The sequence below is a fragment of the Aotus nancymaae genome, unplaced genomic scaffold (genome assembly GCF_030222135.1).
Source record: "Aotus nancymaae isolate 86718 unplaced genomic scaffold, 86718_ANA_hifiasm-v0.15.2.pri h1tg000036l, whole genome shotgun sequence".
In the NCBI taxonomy this organism is placed as follows: Eukaryota; Metazoa; Chordata; class Mammalia; order Primates; family Aotidae; genus Aotus; species Aotus nancymaae.
The window spans coordinates 53905442-53925017 of NW_026988450.1; positions in this window are offsets into that span (position 1 = coordinate 53905442).

Here is a 19576-nt window from a genome sequence, read left to right on the forward strand (position 1 = left end):
AGATTTCATCAAGAACCAAATGGAATTAGATATCATACATCACATCATTTTAATAATTCTTTGTTTATTGAGGACCCAGTCAGTATCTGGAAGGAAAAATGAATATAAAGAAAGAGATGCATTTGTTGTTAGTTACTGGCCTCCAGTTGCTCACAACACATGTAACAAATATTTATTATGCTTTGTGATATGTGTAAAGAAGAGAGTAAGCCAGGGGTGTGATGGATCTGAGTTGTGGACAGGAGGCTGTGCCAGGGGAGGCTTCAGAAAGGAGCCAGAGTTTTCTGTTCTCTGAATTCCTGAGTGGAAGCCAAATACAACTTTTAATTTTAGGTCAATTCAAAGTGCTTCACAACTTTTTCCTTTTCTCTGAATCTAAAGCTATGATCAGTGAGTAAAAATTGCTAAAATAAGTATCAATCAGCTAGGAGTCTGTGGGACAATCACTCTTTTTGACTGGCCATTTGGTGTCATTAGAGTTTGTTTCAAAAATGGATTTGGGGTTTAGATATCTGAGTTAGTTGAAAAACACTTTAAATCACAAATAATATGTCCCAAACTGTAGTGGATTTAAGCAAAAGGTGTTTCTCATAACATCTAAGAGAGATTTTCTTCAATTGTTCATTTATTCTTTTATTTTTTCAATCATGCACATGCCAGGTTCCCTACAATTTTTTTGGCTGATTTAGTAATGAACAAGCATGACATATTTTTTCATGAATTGTTAGAGTCCAGTATTTTTTACATAGTTGTACTGTAGAATTGCCAAAGTCTATTGAGTGATAAGAATGATTGTCATACAGGGAGGGATATTGCCATTGCAGTAGGGTATTCGATGAAGAGGCATCCTAAAATCAGGGAAATTTTGAAGTACGATCTTATTTGTTATATATGGAATTCATTTGAAACAACATCTCAAAGTAAGTAAGCCACAAGTCCTTAAACTTGAGGACAACAAAGTCTAAATTCAAATGATGACCAGAACATTTATTAGAATATTGAGATTAAGTCACTGTGATTTTAATTGATGGTTAAGAAATTGGGGGATTTTTAAGAATACTACTTACCATTACAATATCACCACTAATAATGACTGCCATTTTTTGGTTCTTTCTTATGTATGTTATTGTGCCAAGTGCTTTACATTTAAGACATTTTTGTTCCCCACAACATGTGCATAAGTATATGCCATTGAAATGGGAGGAGTTTTCTCTTATCCACCTCACAGGACATGGGACAGGGGTGTGGCTCACTTCTTCGGTGCCCAGCAGCTCAGACCCCTTAGGGGAGCATGCAAATAGGCAGGTCGTGGAGAGCATGGGCTCTGACCCCACAACAGCAGCAGCATCTAGGGTTGAGTGTTTACGGCTCCCAAAGTCCAGTGGACGTGTGTTACAATGCTCTTTCAGCTTAGCTGTCTGCAGATGGCTTGTTACTTAGCTCAGTTACACCCTCTGGCTTATCGCAAGGACAGAGGGCTTTCTGTATCCCAGGGTTCTTGCCCTAGTGTACTGGAAAAATCAGATGACTCATGGGCTTGGAGAATGAGTGCAAGGTTTCACTGAGTGGTAGAAGTAGCTCTCAGCAGATGGATAGGGAGCCAGAAGGGAGATGAAGTGGGAAGATGTCTTTTCCCTTAAGTCGGGCTGCTCAGTGGCCAGGCTCTCCTGCAACTGCCATTGGCTGAACTTCCCTTGGTGTGCTCATCATTCGTCTGCTGATGGCCTGCTGGTGTCTGTCGGCGTGTTCTTCTGCCAATGTGTTCCTCTCGGTGTCCACCCACTTGTGTGTGTGCCCGCTAGGGTCTCAGGGTTTTTATAGGTACAGGATGGGGGCATGGTGGGCCAGAGTAGTCTTGGAAAATGCAACATTTGGACATGAAAACAGGAGTGCCTATCCTCACCTAGGTCTATGGGTACAGGTGAGAGGGTGGAGCCTTAGCCAGGGACCCCATGTTCTTCCTTCCAGCACTTCCCTGCCCCCTCCCATATCACAATCATCTCTATTTGCAAAGGAAGAAATTAAGACTAATAGTGAATGATTTGCCATATGTCAGAAAGGGGTCAATAAATGGCAGAGCCTATACAGGTAGGGTTTTCCTAATCCGAAAATCCAAATTCTGAAATGCTGCAAAATCCAGAAGCTTTCTAATTTTATTTTTTATTGGCAATAATTATACATGTATATACTAATGGGGTGATGTTTTAATACATATAATGTCGAAATGGTGGATGTATCCACGCCCAAATCTCATCTCAAATTGTAATCCCCACATGTCAAGGGAGGAACCTACTGGGAGGTGATTGGATCATGAGGGAAGTTCCCCCAGCCTGTTCTTGTGATAGTGGGTGAGTTCTCATGAGATCTGATTGTTTGATAAGTGTCTAGCACTTTGCCCTTCTCTCACTCTTTTGCCTGCTGCCATGTAAGATGTGCCTTACTTCCACTTCACCTTCCACCATGATTGTAATTTTCCTGAGGCCTCCATGACCTTGCAGGACTGTGAGTCAATTAAACCTCTTTTTCTTTATAAATTACCCAGACTTTATAGCAGCGTGAAAACAAACTATTACAAATGTATAGTGTTCGGATCAGGGTAACTGGTATATCCATCGTCTAAAACATTTGTCATTTCTTTGTGCTGAGAAACTTCCATATCCTCCTTCTAGCTATTTGAAACTATGTAATATGTTTTTGTTACCTATAGTTATCCTGCAGAAGTATAGAATACTAGAACTTATTTCTCCTATCTAGCTATAATTTTGTATCCTTTAACAAATCTCCCCTTATCTCTCTTTTTCCCCACTCTTACCAGACCCTAGTTCCTCTATTCCATTTTTTACTTACATGAGGTCAATAACTTTTTATCTTCCTCCTATGAATGAGAACATGCAAACATGCAATTTTTAACTTTCCACTCCTGGGTTATTTCACTTAACATAATGTCCTCCAGTTCTATCCATGTTGCCACATTTGACAGAATTTCTTTCTTTCTTTCTTTCTTTTTTTTTTTTGAGCAGATTTTCACTCTTGTTGCCCAGGCTGTAGTGCAATGGCAGGATCTCAGGTCACCGCAACCTCTGCCTCCGGGGTTCAAGTGGTTCTCCTTCCTCAGACTCTGGAGTAGCTGTGATTGACAGGCATGCACCACTATGCACCATTACTTTTGTACTTTTAGTGGAGGTGGGGTTTCTCCATGTTGGTCAGGCTGGTCTTGAACTTCTGACCTCAGGTGATCCTCCTACCTCGGCCTCCCAAAGTGCTGGCATTACAGGCTTGAGCCACCGTTCCCAGCCAAAATTTCATTCTTTTTTATGGTTAAATAGTATTTCATGGGGCATATATACCACATTTTTAAATCCATTCATCTGTTATTAGATACCTAGGTTGATTTCCTATCTTGGCTATTATGAATAGTGCTTCAATAAGCATGGCGTGAAGATGTATGTCTCTTCCTTTCTTTGGAAAGGAGATTCAAACTTTTTGAGCACCAACATAATATTCAAAGAAAATACTCATTGGAGCATTTCAGATTTCAGACTTTTGGAAAAGGGATGCTCAATGAGTAAAATCAACCAATAATTATTCAAAAAAAAAAAAAAGAATCTGAAATAAAAAAAAAAACAACACTTCTGCTCCCAAGCACTTAGAATAAGGGATACTCAATGTGTATTGTATTTTATCTGTATCTTTCAGGTGTCTGTCTAATAAAAAACCAGATAATTGTTCAATGACAAACAATTAAAGAATTAAGATTACTTAGCCTTAAGGCACTGAATTTTAAGCAGTGTCAAAGGAGTTTTTTGAGAGAGCTGCTTTTTATCTATATTCGCATGGTCTTGGTAGCTCCAGTGCTGATGATCACTGAAGGTAGGAACTTCAGTATACATGATTCTTATGGAAACTACCAAACAAGCTTTTTTATGTTTTAACAGAATCAAAATTCAAAACACTGGGGCAGAAATGTATGCAATATATATGTAAAACAAAAGTATGAATTAGTGCTAGGGTATGTCTTGCTAATGATTATTATGTAAACTCTACCATTCTTTAAATTATGCAAGGAAGACCTTTTGGAATAGGTTCTATCTAAGAGCCTAGTTGAATGATGGGAGGGAGATAGTTGATAGAAATGGGCAGAAGTATTTTTCTGGTAGAGGCTGCAACTTGAAGGTGGAAGTTAGTAAAAGGCTTTGAAGACATGTTTAAAAGAGCAGAAAGGATTAGTAGGAGTAGTTGAAGAAAAGTGAGTTCTGTGCCTCCTTAATGAAATGCTTTGAAGCAAAAGAAAGTTTTGTTTCTTTTCTTGATTTAAATGCATGAGTGAGATTCTATTAAAATTCTATTAAAATCTAGGAAGGACTAGATTCATGTCATGGCAGATATTTCATAGAACTTTAGCAAACTGCTTTAACTGTAGTTAAAAAATAAAAATTACTTGATCAATTGTTAGGAAGTAGGGATGGGAGAATAAACTGGTAGGGCCAATTTATTTATAAATAGTTTTATCCAAGATTCCCTACAAAACAGAGCCTGAATCAAGAATTAAGAGGTGATGCTTTATTTAGGAAGTGCAATTCCAAGATATTGAAAACGAGAAAAGAGAAAGTAGGTAAGGATGAGAAGCAATGCAAAGTGATGTCTTACATCACTGGCCATTGCTTTATAAAAACCCTAGAAAAGATATAGATGGTTGCTTTGGAGGTATACCTTCTGGCCACACAGAACATCTCTGATCAGACTGCATGACGAAACTGCCTCTGAACAGTCAGTGAGAGGAAAGATGAGGGTATTTATCTGTTTTGATGTCAGCGTTTCCCTTCTCTTCTTTCTCCTTGGCCAAATTTCATCTATTGGAGCACCCCACCCCCAACACCAATCCTCAGCGGGGTACTGCATTCAAGTCTGGAAGTGATGAGAGGGACTCGGGACTTGTGGCTGGTCAGGCATATTGGCTCCACATGATAGGACCACCATGAGCAGAGTTGAATGGTTGCAACTGTGTCAGATCAAGTGACTGAGGGTGAAAAGAATCTGAGGAACATGTGCAAAGAGGTAACACGTTTACTATGTGTCAAGCACTGCAGAGCACTTAGCTTCCTTATCTCTGTTGCTGTATTGTTATTCCCATTGTACAATGATGTAGTCAAACCCTAGTAGGGTTACTCATCCTCAGATTTTAAACCAAGCAATAAACCAGGATTTATTAACCTTACTGGAGGGCAACATTTTTTTCTTCACTCTCCTCCACCTTCCACGCTTCATCTCTTCCTCCCTCCCTCCCTCATCCTTTCCTTCCTTCCTTCACTCCATCCTTTTTTTCTTTTTCTATCCCTCTCCCACTTCTCTCTTCCTTCATTCCTCTTCTCTCAATGCTTTCTTTTTTCTTTCTCCCTTTCTCATTTTTTGTTCTTCACCCCTTCTTCCTTCTTTTCTTCTTCCCTCCTTTTAATCCTCCCTCCCTCACTTCCTTCAATAAATACTTTCATCTATTATGTTCTAGAAACTGGTCTAGTTGATAAGAATACACAGTCAACATGGCCCTTGCTCTCTTGCCTCTTAAATTCAAGTTGAGGAATGGAGAGGAGAAGCACACAATTAAAAATAAATTGCCAGAATATTTTCATGTCGTGATCTGTACTATAAACACAGACATGATATGAGAGGGTGACAGCAAGTATAAAAAAGGAGTAGCGTGAAGGAAGATGCTTCTCTAAATAATGTATTCAGAAGAGTTATTTCTTTAAGGAGGTGACATTTGACCTGGCATCTGACTGATGATAAGCAGTGAGAGACAGGTCAATGTAGCTGCTAAGTAGAGAATAGACTGTAGGAGAGGCTACTTACGAAGCTATGGCATGATCCAGGACAAAGGGACCAGTGGGTTGGATTAGGATGGTTGCATAGAGATAGACAGAAGTGTGGAGATAAAGTATAGTGCTAGGAAATAGAACCAAAGGGAGGTCTGTGATGACATCCAGGCTTTTGATGTCAGCCATCAGATGAATGATAATTTCATTTACTGAGATGAGGAAGACAAAGGTGAGTATACATTTGGAGTGGAGGGAAAAACTTCTATTTTGCATGTGTTAGGCTTGAGATGTCTGTTAGCCATATAAATAGAGGCATCAGGGAAACTTGAATATAAAAGCCTGGATATAGGAGAGAGATATGGACCAATGATAAAACGTTGGGTGTCATCGGCAGGGGGATGGTATTGATAGCCATATTTTATTTAAGTATATTGATTTTAACAAATAACGGATTAACAAATGCTTTCCTGGGGCTTTTCTTTTTTTTATTTTTCTCTGTATTTTCACTCTCAAATATAATGAAAAGTATTTGTACATCCTAGCAGAGTTAAGACAACTTTACAATATTTTGTTACAGTTTAATAGCCTTAAAATATTACATATTTTGGTTTTATTCAATTTATAAATGTATATGCTTTATTATGCTTTAAATTTGTAAACCAAAGCCTTAAAAAAAGCAAACTCTTCTCTCTAGTGGATTAGAGAGGTAAGCATCAATGTGAACCAATAACATATCCATGTGTATTCACAGAGGTTTTTCAAACCTATAAAAATGTACAAATCTAATTAACAAGCAACAGAATACTAACAGGAACACTTGGAAATGGTCAGGTGGTGTTTGTATTTTAAGTGATAGAAGGTGAAGATAATGGAGATGAATTAGCTACCTTATGTTCCTGGCATGACTTTGTTGAGTGAAAGCAATTGTCTTTGGAGTACTTTTGGAAGACTCTGTGAGATGCTATAAATGCATCATGGAATCCATCTTTGGATACCTGGTTTATGGCAAGGCCAAAGGAATGCTGCAGAAAACAAACAGTCTTATGTTACTAAATATTTCCTATTCTTAAAGCTAAAAAAAGAGCTAGTTTCTAGTAAATATTCACAGGGGCATCACTCTGATAGTTTCCCAAAGGCCTGTGTGAATTTGAAAGCAATGTCAGTTTAAGGAAACAGTGACTGTGTTGTGTTTTCTGCACCATTCTTGCCTCTCTATGAACAGAACACTCTTGACTTCTAAAACACATTGAAAGCAGCAAATTCAGTATCCACACGTTAAATCCTATTTTATATGCTACGATATAAAGAGCAGTTAGACCAGGAATCAAGAAAGAAGGAGGAAAAATTCCCCTCTGTTATTTGAGAAGATGAGATTAGGATTCATGATAGAAGATAAAATTTCAGGCATTTTCAATAAAGAGGCAGAAGGTTGATCTGCTTTGAGCTGCCATATATTCCCTGTATTTGGTCAGGATGCATGAAAGCAACAAGGTGCGAACTCTCACATCATACCCACATGACCTCAATCCTTCACTCCGCTTCTTTGTATAATACAGTGAGCAGCTAAATATTTTGACGATTATTATGAGAAATTTGGGAGATGGCTACAAAAATAGATTATTTAAAAGCTTCAAATGCAGTTTTTACTGATGCAGTACTAGCCAGGAAAGGGCATAATATGATTAACTGTATATGTAGACAAATAATCACACTGTCCATTGATAACGTTCCAAACTCTAATTTGTTGGAAACATGAAAAATAGTATTATCCCTTTTTTGTGATAACTGAAACTGTGAGATAAGGGGGAAAGGTGGATCTAATTGTTTCTGCATTTTTTAAGTGTAGACCGAATAGATTTTAACTAAACACATCTTATCAAAATTCTTTCTGATTACAGACACCTATATAGTATCTCTAACTGTCCTAGTTCATTTTTTTTTTTTTTAAACAATCTCTCAGGCTAGGTCTTTATGTCTGAATTTTTTATAGCAAGGACTGGAGATCTTTAAGTGGTTCAAAGCAAAGCAAAATAGATAGGACTCAAATTACTTTCCTCTACATCTTGTACTTTTTAAAGCATCTTATTTTTGTTTACAAAGTTATAAATTTCCTGATACAGGCTACTTAACACTGTCAGATAAACGTTTCTCAAAATCTATGTTAATTTTTCTGCTTAAATACCTGTAACGTAGTATTTCCTTTATGTGTTCCAGGAACACTAGTTCCACGTAATTCAAGCAAGGCATCGGGGCTCAAACACTTTGGCGAATTGTTCTGTACTCCCTTTCACTTTTCAAGATTCCCCATATACATTAGAATATTAAAGGCAATAGAATTCCTACAGCCAAAAAAAGCGATTTAACTTTGTTTAATCCAGGTGGTTCCAGAATCATTTGAACTTTAACCTACTTCTTCCATTGGGAGCATTTGAAAATGGAAATGTAAAGGTGTCGAATTATCTTAAAAAATTTTCAAAGATCCTTTAGAACTGTAAGGAAGTTTTGAGATCAAATAGTCCAATTATTTTACTTTACAAATAGTATATCTGGACTTAAATAGGACAAGAGATTTATAAAAGTTCACAATATCAAGAACTTTTTCAAGTTAACAAAGAGACAGAATTTGAATCTCAATCTCAAAACCTGTAATTCTTTCTATCACATTTTGCCTTTCTTTCAAAGTAAGTTTTAGAAGCTAGAGATCCCTTTTGTACATCTTATCTGTCACTTAACAGCTCTGGATCATGGCACAGTGTATAGGAGAACATGGCTTAGAATTATTTATTCAGAAAACAGTGAATGGAGTGCTGAGTGAACAATAGTGAGTACAACCAACCATCATAGTTCTTGCTGTCATAGAGATTATTGCCTCCAAGGGGGACAGACATATAATAGACAAATCAATAAATAGGCAATTATAAATGTGGGCAGGAAATAAGAAAGTTGCATACAGGGATCTGTGATTGTGAATAAAGAGGAATACGTAGATAGGGCTCTTAGGAAGGTTCATCTTAGAAAGGGAAATATTCTAACTGAAAGAGAAGCCAGCTCTGCAAAGAACCAAGGACAGGGCTTTCTAAATGGGATACTCCCACAGTGTGAGGATCCTAAGGAAGGAAATGGAGTGGAACAATGGCCCAGATAGCTTGAGCATGGTGAGTATGGGAAACACAGAGATTAATTTGAAGAAGCTGACAGAGAATACGCGATACAGCTCATTATAGATCATAGTAACCTGTTGGATTTTAAAGAGCATAGAAAACCATAGCCTGAAGCAGTGAACAGGTGGTCTGATGGCTCCCTAAAAGAACATCACAGTGATATGGTAGATTCCGGAAAATTGCTTCATTGGGACTCTTAGATGGCAGTTCCTACCAGCTCAGAATGTCAAGGAACTACAGAATGTCAAGAATCTACCTTGTGAAAGAAGGTAGATTCTTACTACAGCATCCATGTAGCTAATAATAGGAAGCCTGAGGAAGGGAAGCAGCAGGTTAGGCATGGAGCTCTCAGGATGGTGGTTTGGGAGGAGAGGAGGTCCATCCAATGATACAGATAAGATGGCAAAGAAGTCCCCTTGCCAGAACTGTTGTTGACCTAAAAGGTAGGCTTTCAGCCTTCAGGCCAGGGTGAAGGGGTCAGGGATGACAGTGGACAGAGCAGGGAAGGGGCAGGCTACAGGCCATGCAGTTGTTGGGACAGAACTGAGAAGCTCCTTGTCTTTCATGTGGACTATGTGTGAGGTCCCTCCAAAGGGCATATGATGAGAAAGAAGTGTCTTTGTCTCATGGTAGGTAGTGCAGGTAAACATGGTGTAGCTATGTATAGCCTCATGGTGCAAGCCAGATCAAAAGGGCTTAATCTGAAACTGATCCTTTTGGTGCACATTTTCTCCCTTCAAATAAAGATTTCCCTGAAACAGTCTAGGTATGGCCTATATGCCCTTTTACAACATAGGAGTTGCATTTTCATCATGGCAACTGAATAAATTTTCTCAGCACTATAAGCTCTATATTTTTTATTTCAAATTATTTTGTACACAAAATTTCCCCTCCCTCCCTCCCTCCCTTCCTTCATTCCTTCTTTCCTTTCTTCCCTTGTTCCCTCCCTTTCCTTTCCTTCTTCAATGTTTATTGGTTGTTAACTCTGTGGACACATGATCTAGGCAATGGAGCCTCCTAATGAACAAAATAGAGAAGATTCCTGCTATGGTGACATTCTAGCTGACATTTTTTAAGCATATATCTCATAGTATTCTGAGTTAGAATTTTCACTGCCATAAAATGATTACTAGAGGTTCATAGTGTTTGAAACCTAGAGTAGAATCAAAATTTTATTGTAATTCTGTAAATCCTCTTTACAAAAGTATTATTTCTATTGGTATAATTGGATATTAGGAGGAGCTGATCAATTATATCATAAATTAATTTTGTGATTAAGCAAGGGATGGAAGAATTTTTGCATTCACATCAGAAATTAAAATTAAGATTTATATATAGAATGTTTATCTTAAAATTTTTGAAAAACTGAATGAAAAATATGGCAAAAGCTAAACAAATAATTATATAGAAATATGATGAAATATTATGTACTCATTAAAATTGTGATTTTTAAGAAGTAATATTATTTAGCTATTAAGGCCACAGACACTGGAGTTAGAGATTTTGTAATCTTGATGAAACTTCTGTGCATCTGTTTCCTCCTCAGTAAAATGAGAATAATAAAAATAACATGTACCTCATAGATTTGTTGTAAGGATTCAACAGGTGTAGAACAGTGTTGATACATAGTAAGTGATTAATAAGGCTTACCAATCAATGTCTTATAATTAAATTAGGTAGAAAGATGTATGCCATAATAGTATAATAAAATGATTTACACATATATAAGTTCAATTTTGCAGAATATATTTGCATATTTCTGGAAGTAAATACATCAAAATGTTAACAGGTGATATCCATGAATTGTACAATTATAGTTTATCTTAATCATATACTTCATAAATATTTTGATTGTGTATTCTTCCATATGAATTTAGTATTGAATAAATAGTATTAAAGTATATTAATTATTAAGTTGCATAATTACTATTTCAACATTGTGTCACAGAGGATATTTTTATATACTTATAAGGAAAAATATCAAAGAAGAGAATTTCTGATTTTGCTTGTATATTAACATCAAGAACACAATTTGAATCAAAAAGTTAAGGTATAATAACAGAATAATTAGGATAATATACTCCTTCTTCCTGACTTAATACAATATTTAAAAATAGAGATATGAAAAATAAGAATACTGCAGTGCATTTTATATTACAAAAAAATTAAACAATGAAAATAGTGTTAACTAAAGGACACTTCCCGATATCTGAAGCTTGAGTAATGGCAGGTGAATTTTGTAATAACACCTTCCCCATAGGGCCATTGGCAGGCCCACACTATATAAACTTTATAGTAAGATAAGTGTTAGTCTTTTACCTGCATCTTGGAAGCTTTACCAGCTGTTCTTTCTTTCCTATGCTACCTATCTGCAGTGTGCAATAACTTCCTTTCGATTTAAGATCAGGAAATAAAAATGCCTAATATCTTTATTGTAAATTGTTTACATTAGACTTTTTACAGGGAAATTATGTATTGTTTACTAGTGAAGTTCAGGTATTTTGTGGCTACAATTCATGTGAGTGTCAGGAAAGTGACATATGTTCTCTGCTGTTAATTTATTTCCCAGGACTATCCAATTCTGTTGGGAAGTAATTTTGAATGAATTAGATAATTATTATAATTTATTTAAATTGGGCTCATACAGAAAACTCACATCAATAATGCCACCATAAATAATTTTCTAAGAGGAACTGGATTAACCCCACTGTGTACATGGTTGGAAAAAATGTAGGTTAAAATGCAGAAGCTAAAAGGACGAACAAGACAAAATCTTGCTCTCATGGAACTGATATTCTAGTGAGGGAGAGAAAAAATGATAAAAACAAACGAAACAAATTCACAAAATGAAAAGTGCTATGCGTACGAACAAAGTCAGTGCTGTTGTTACTGGATGGCTATGTAAGAATGGTGGAGACTTTTCAGAGGAAGTGACAGAGAACTAGAAATATGAATGACATGAAGACTCCAGTGAAGATTAAGGAAAGGATACTTCGAGTTGAGTGAGAACAGCTGTTACACTGGATCTAAGCCAATACCGAGCAGAGGGTGTATGAAAAACAAAGAAAACCACTATGTCTTGGATGCCATGGGGTGAGATTAGTTGGGAATGATGGGCAGAGGTGAGATTTTATAGGGCTTTGTAAATCAGCATTAGAGACTGGAATTTATTCTAAGTGGGATGGGACATCATTGGAAAGTTTTAAGGAGGGATATGATGTCATTTGATTCACATTATATAAAGAATGTCTGGCTTCTCTATGTAGATAGCTTATAAGGAGGCAGGAGTGAAGGCAGATGACCTGTTAGAAAGCTTGTACAGTTGCTCAGGTGAGAGGATGATGATGTGGGCTGGACAGAGGTAGTGAAGACAGGAGGTGGGCCCTGATCCAAAGAAAGTTTTAGCGGTAGAAGCAACAGAACTTGATAAAAAATTAGGTTTACATGATGAGGGAACATGAAGAATCAAGACTTTATTTTGATCAAGAGTGGATGATAGGGTTATTTACTGAAAAGGGGAAGTCAAGGGAAGGAATGCTTTGGGATGGGAATAAAGGTACCTATTCTGCATGGTATATTATAGTCTGCTAGGGCTACCATAACAAAATACCACAGAGTGGCTTAAATAACAGATATTTATTATTTCATGGTTGTGGATGCTGTACATTCCAAGATCAAGGTTCCAGCAGGGTTTGATTTCTGGTGAGGGTTCTTCTCCTGGGTTATAGATGGCTGCCTTCTCACATCCTCACATATGTCCTCTTTGATGTCTCTTGTAAATGCGCTAATCCAGTTGGGTCAGGATCCTACCTTTATGACCTTCTTTAACCTTAATTATGTCATTATTCCAAATACAGCCACACTGATGGTTGGACTTCAACATATACATTTTGAGGGGCTACAAACATTCAGTTCGTTATAGATGGGTTAATTTTCAGTACTTAGGTATAGATAATTTTTGCCACCTAAGGACCGGATAAGGTGAACAATGACTGGGTAGTGAAAATAAAGCATCCCAGCACTGAGCCCGGGAGCCTTCAGTATTTGAGGTCAGTATTAGGAGGAGTTGGCTACAATTACTGAGAAATGGCCCATGAGATAGAAAGAAAACTAAGAGTAACAAAAGCCAACAACAACGAGTTTATGAAAAGGGAAACAGTTAACTGTGTCAAATACTGCTGAAAAGTCAATTAAGATATGGACAAGAAACTGATTATTTGATTTATTGATACTCAGATAATTGGTGAACTTGACAAAAGCCATTTCAACAGAGTGGTGGAGTGGATAATTGTTGGTAAGAAAGTGGTGATAGTAACTCTAGAGAAAATTTGCTGTGAGGAGAAATAGAGAAACTGGGTGATAAAGATATTATGCTATGTTGCAAATAGTTTCTTTTAAGATATCAGAGAATATTTCTATGCTGATGAGAGCAGACCAACAGAGAGGGAGAAATTGATTAAAGAAGGAAATTTCAGGAGTAAAGTATTTGAGATAGTAAAAGAGCGTGAGATGCAGAGACCAAGTAGTGGAGAGGGGCTGGTCTTCCAGAAAAGCCGAGACACGTGATCTATAGTAACAGCAGGAAGAAAGCAGAAAGTGTGAGCCTTGATAAGTCTGGGTTGGTAGATTTTACAGTGGGGAGCTGAAGGAGGTCCTTCCTGTTTGATTGTTTCTTGATGCAATGTATTAACATGCTCTGGTTTTGTGAAGTTGGCATAACTTGAAATCTGCTACTAAAGTTACAAAATACTTCTGTATGAGTTCAGTTGACTTAGAAGAATGCTGAAATCCATAATTAAAGTTAGATTCTTCCTGAGGGATAGTTTTACTATAGTGTCCCCCAAATATGAATGATTTTTTGTATAATTAATAAAACAACAAGGGAACAAGAGTATTTTGTGAAAAGCAGGGCACTATTTTTTTTGGTCTGTGATCCATCCTTCAGTAAGCAGTATAGTTAGAGATTAGTACATTTAAAGTAATACCCCAAACAAAAAATAGTATACTTGTAAATACCGTTAAGAACACCAAATAAAAAATATCAATCTATATTGTCACAAATGACAGGATTTCCTTCTTTTTTAAGGCAGAAAGGTATTGAATTTTTGAAAAGTACATAAATAAGAAAGTGTAAATTGTCAAAACTCATTGCAGCTATAAAAATTCATGTTTAAATACAAGTTTCTCACAGAGAAAAATGGAAATCATTATGATCTTTCAGCAATAAAGAGACTGTCTGCTCAATATTGATGTTATGCTCACCACGGGTACTTATATTTCCATCACAATTTTTACCTCTATGCTTCAAAACCATAGTTGAACCAGAAGATAAATGAAAAAAGAGAGGAAGGGAAGGGGAGGGGAGGACTATTTTATTCTTTCCTTCTAAGATAGTTTTTTGAGAAGATTTTTCTCCCTCATATCCTGTCTGTTTCAAAAGAGAATTTGAAATAGCTTCAAAAAATACAAACTGCACAATAAGAAAATAAACCACACAGAAAAACAAAGGCTAACCCAGTGGTAACAGAGAGATACAGTTTGAATATTTGTCCCCTTCATATTTCAGGTTGAAATTTGATTCCTGATGTGAAGGTGGAGCCTGGCAAGAAGTGTTTGGCTCATGGGGGAGAATCCCTCAAGAACGGCTTGATGCTGTCCTCCCAGAGTAATGAGTTTTTGTTTTATTAGTTCCAATAGGATTGTTAAAAAGAGGCTGGCAACCCCTGCCCTCTTTCTTGTTCCCTCTCTCACTTGTGACATGCAGGCTCTCTGCCATAATTGGAAGCTTCCTGCCATAAGTGGAAGCTTCCTCAAACTCTCACCAGAAACAGATTCTGGCTCCATGCTTCTTGTAGAGCCTGCAAATTCATGAGCCAAATAAACCTCATTATAAATTACTCAACTTTAAGTATTCCATTATAGCAATGCAAGCAGACTAGAGTTTATGTAGAGTTTAGGTAGGACTATAGAGTTTATGTAGAAGGTGACTAACTTATATTCAGTACAGTTGCTGGAGCTGGGCTTCCTGGAAACCAAAGCAAAGAAGAAAATGCTGTCAATTACACAAAAGCACAACATCATACAGTAAAGACATCTTTTTTCTAGCATAAATATACCTGCTTCTGTTTTCTTTCATGTTTATTTATGAGGAAAGTGCCATGTAATATCTTTTGTTATGTTACTATAGCTAATGAGTTAATATTTCCTAAACTCTAGAATTTTAATATGTATTTTTTTAGTAATAATGGGCTCATTGTGAAAAGAATTAGAAAGACAAGGAAAGATGAGAACTTAATTGGGTTCATTTCTTCTACCTTTAGTACTTTTTCTATTTTCAGGTAGTAAATCATATTTTATTTTGAAGAATTAAGTAGAAATAAGCAGATAACATTTTGCATTTTTATTTTTTCTGATAAAAGTAGAACACAGTTTTATAACAGAAATTCGAGATGTGCAGAAAAATAAACAGAAAAGAGTGTTTCTGCACAGCAAAAGAAATGATCAACAGGATGAACAGATAACCTACAGAATAGGAAAAAATATTCGCAAGCTGTGATTCTGACAAAGGTCTAATATCCAGAATCCAGAAGGAACTTAAACAAATTAATAAGCCAAAAACAACCCCATTAAAAGTGGGCAAAGGACACAAACAGACAGTTTTCAAAAAAGACACACAAGTGGCCAACAAGCATATGAAAAAATGGTCAACATCACTAATCATTAGAGAAATACCAATCCAAACCACAATAAAATACCATCTCACATCAGTCAGAAACACTATTAAAATATCAAAAAATGCTGGTGAGGTTGCTGAAAAAAGAAATGCATATATACTGCTGGTGGGAGTGTAAATTAGTTCAACCATTGTGGAAAGCAGTGTGATGATTCCTCAAAGAACTAAAAACAGAATTACTATTTGACCCAGCAGTCTCATTATTGGGTATATACCCAAAGGACTATAATTTTTCTATCACAAAGACACATGCATGTGGATGTTTACTGTAGCACTATTCACAATAGCAAAGGCATGAAATCAACATAAATGCCCATAAATGGTACCCAGGATACAGAAAATGTTGTACAAATACACCATGGAATACTATGCAGTCATAAAAAATGAGATAGTATTCTTTGCAGCAACATGGATGGAGATGGAGACCATTATCCTTAATGAATTAGCACAGGAATATAAAACCAAATGCTGCATGTTCTCACTTATATGTGGAAATTAAGCAATGAGAACCAATGAGCACAATGAGCAGGCACTGGGGTCTACTTGAGGGAGGAGGGTGGAAGGAAGGGGAGTATCAGGAAAAGTAACTATTGGGTACTATGCTTAGTACCTGTGTGAGGAAACATGCTGTACACCAAAGCCCCATGACATGAGTTTACTTATATAACAAACCTACACATGTCACCCTTGAAGCTAAAATAAACGTTAAACGGAAAGAAAAGTAAAAATCACTCAAATCCCAGTGCTAGTTTTTACCTTGCTTTTGAGAACAGTTCAAAGTAAGAACTAAAACTTCTCCTTTTCCTTTAACTCTATCAATCTGTTCCCTAGAACTGATATCTATTATCAGTCTATCATATGTATACATTAAAAAATAATAATGTAGATCTGTTTTATTTAGATATACATAGAGGTGAGCATTTTTTTCATACAAATAGTAACAAGGATGTGTGAAGGTGTACATGTGCATTTTCTGCAATATGCTTCTTTTCACACAAGTTATGGCTTTCTGTCCAAGCCAGCACAGTAGTTCCCATTTATGGAAGATTTTGTTTTCTGGGCTTTGCTTTTTGTGGTTTCAGTTATCAGTGGTCAACCATGGCCTAAAAATATTAAATGAAAAATTCCAGAAATAAACAATTAATCAGTTTTCAATTGTGTGCCACTCTGAGTAGCATGGTGAGATCTCACACCATCCCGCCCAGGACATGAATGCTCCCTTTGTCCAGTGTATTCACACGGTACATGCTCTCCATTGGTGAGTTGCTCAGTAACCATCTCAGTTATATCAACTTTCTCTGTATTGCAGTGCTTGTGTTCAAGTCATCCTTATTTTACATAGTAGCCTCAAAGGACAAGAATAGTGATGTTGGCATTTTGTTATAGTTGTCTTAATTTATTTTTATTGTTAGTCTCTGACTGTGTCTAATTTATAAATTAAATTTTATAGGTATGTATGCATAGGAAAAACATAATACATATGGGATTTCAGTACTATCTACTGTTTCAGGACCTACTGAGGATCTTGGAACATATCCCCTGAAGAAAAGGGGGATTACTGTACAAGTTAACTAGGCTTTTTCATTTTCACAACTGCATGGTGTGAACTGGATTGCTATTTAACTATCTTCCATTTACAGATATTTGAGATATTTCCCCTAACTGACATAAACATTGCTGAAGTAGATATCATTATACATGTATTTTGTTGTACATGGATTGGCATTCCTACAAGACCAAATCCTAAAATTGGTATGTCTCACTAATGATTCTACATATTTGTAATTTTGACAATGTCAAACTCCAAAGAGTTTGAATCACTTTTACTCTCCAAGGGGCAGAGTTCAATTCCCCAAATGCTACAATTTAGTATTGTTTTTAATAAATGCTCAAGTTTTAATGTAGCCATTTTTTATGTGCATTAAGCCCTCCTTGAAACTCTGTCGCTGCTAGCTCTCTAATCTTCACTGAGTTACTGACTCTCTGTGCTTTAGCTTTCTGGTGCTCATAATGGCAATATCAGTGGATTTTTATTTCTTAGTTCTTTAATTTGTATTAAATAAAACAGTGTAATATGTTAGCATTGCAGCTGGCATATTAAAAGACTCAGAAAATGCTATTGCAAATGCAGTAGTGAAAAGTGCCATTTGTGGAGTCAGACACTCATGGTCATATTCCAGCTTAACAATTTACCAGCTGTATTGATCTCTCTGTATCTAGTATCCAACCCCAAGGGTTGTTGTGAGATTAAATCAGGATGCTTTGGAAGAGTCTCTACCACTCAGTACATTCTTAAATGTTTGTGATTAATAATAAATATTATTACTATGGAGCTTAATTATTTAACAATCTCAGATATCCAAAGTTGCACTACTGCTATAAAGAAACATTCTTATATTTAAACTTAGTACATGTTTTTGATTATTTCTCTAGACTAGAATCCTAGAAGTGACATTTCTGAATCAAAAAGTGTGCACTATTTTAAGGCTGATAGATTATATTCAAATTTCTGTCCAGAAAATTTATATATTTGTTATTTTTACCAATTTATACTCCCATCAGCCGTGGACAATCCAAGATCTATCTCAGTACAACCCTGGCAGTATTCAAAGGTAATATTGATTTTTCTCTTTTCCAACCTGATAGTAAAATTAGTAACTCAGTATTGTTTTTATCTGCATTTCTATGAGTACTAGAGAAGTTAAACCATTTTTCCCCAGGTAGCTGTCATTTGTATTTTTTCTGTGAGATATTATACACTAAGATATGTTTTTTTAGGTTGTATATTCTATTACATTGATCTGTCAATTCTTATGCCAGTTATACATTTTAATTAATTTTTACTCCTATTTCATAATTATTGGCGGCAACTATCTTTTTATCCAGTTTTTTCACAAAATTGCTTTAGTTTTTATTTTGGACATTAATTCAAGATGAAATACAGAGGAATTTTTTAAAGACTTCTGTAAATAAAAATCTAATTGAAATGGTCAAATGTGTACATTACTTTGGAAACATTTTACATTCTTCCCAATGCTATTAATTTCTTATAATATTGTATTATGGCCCCTGAATATCACTAGCAAAATAGTTCCTCTTTGTAAATTTATTCAGAGTATGTTTGTGGCCTTGAAATGATTAATTTCTGTAAACATTCTAAGGGTACTTAAAAGAAAAAATTCTCTTTAAGGTCCAAAAGTTGGAAATATTTGCAATGGTACAACCATATCAATTTTATTATTCAAAATTTCTTTATCCCTATTTTTAGACTTTATGTTATCAAAAAAAGAAATCTAAGCATTTTCAGAAGCATATAGCATAGTATCATAAGCCTCCTTTTTTTCAACATCTGGTCTTTATAATTACTAGCTTACAACAAGTTTTGTTTCATCCATACCCTTAATATGTTCCCCATTCCTGAATGATTTTTAAGTAAAACCTAGATATCATATAATTTTATTTATAATTATTTAGTATATGTTTCTAAAATATAAAGACTTCTTGAAAATATAATCACAAAATTGTTGTTGCACCTAAATAAAACTAACAACTTAATATCAAATATCTTCCAGCTGGTGTTCAAATTTCCAATTGTCTCATAATTTTTTTCTCTTTCTTTTTAAAATAGAATAAAGGTCTAAATAAAGTTCAAGCAGCATGACTACATTTTATGTCCCCAACTTAAAAAAACAAAAACAAAAAAACTGTAGATTTCTCCTTTATCTTCTGATATTTTTTCCCCTTTTATTTGTAGAATTAATTAGGTTGTTTTATGGTCTAATAGTGTGGATTTTGCTGATTTCATCCCCGTGGTCTGGTTTAAAATGTTCCTCTGTCCCCTGTACTTGCTGTAATTTGGTAATTAGATA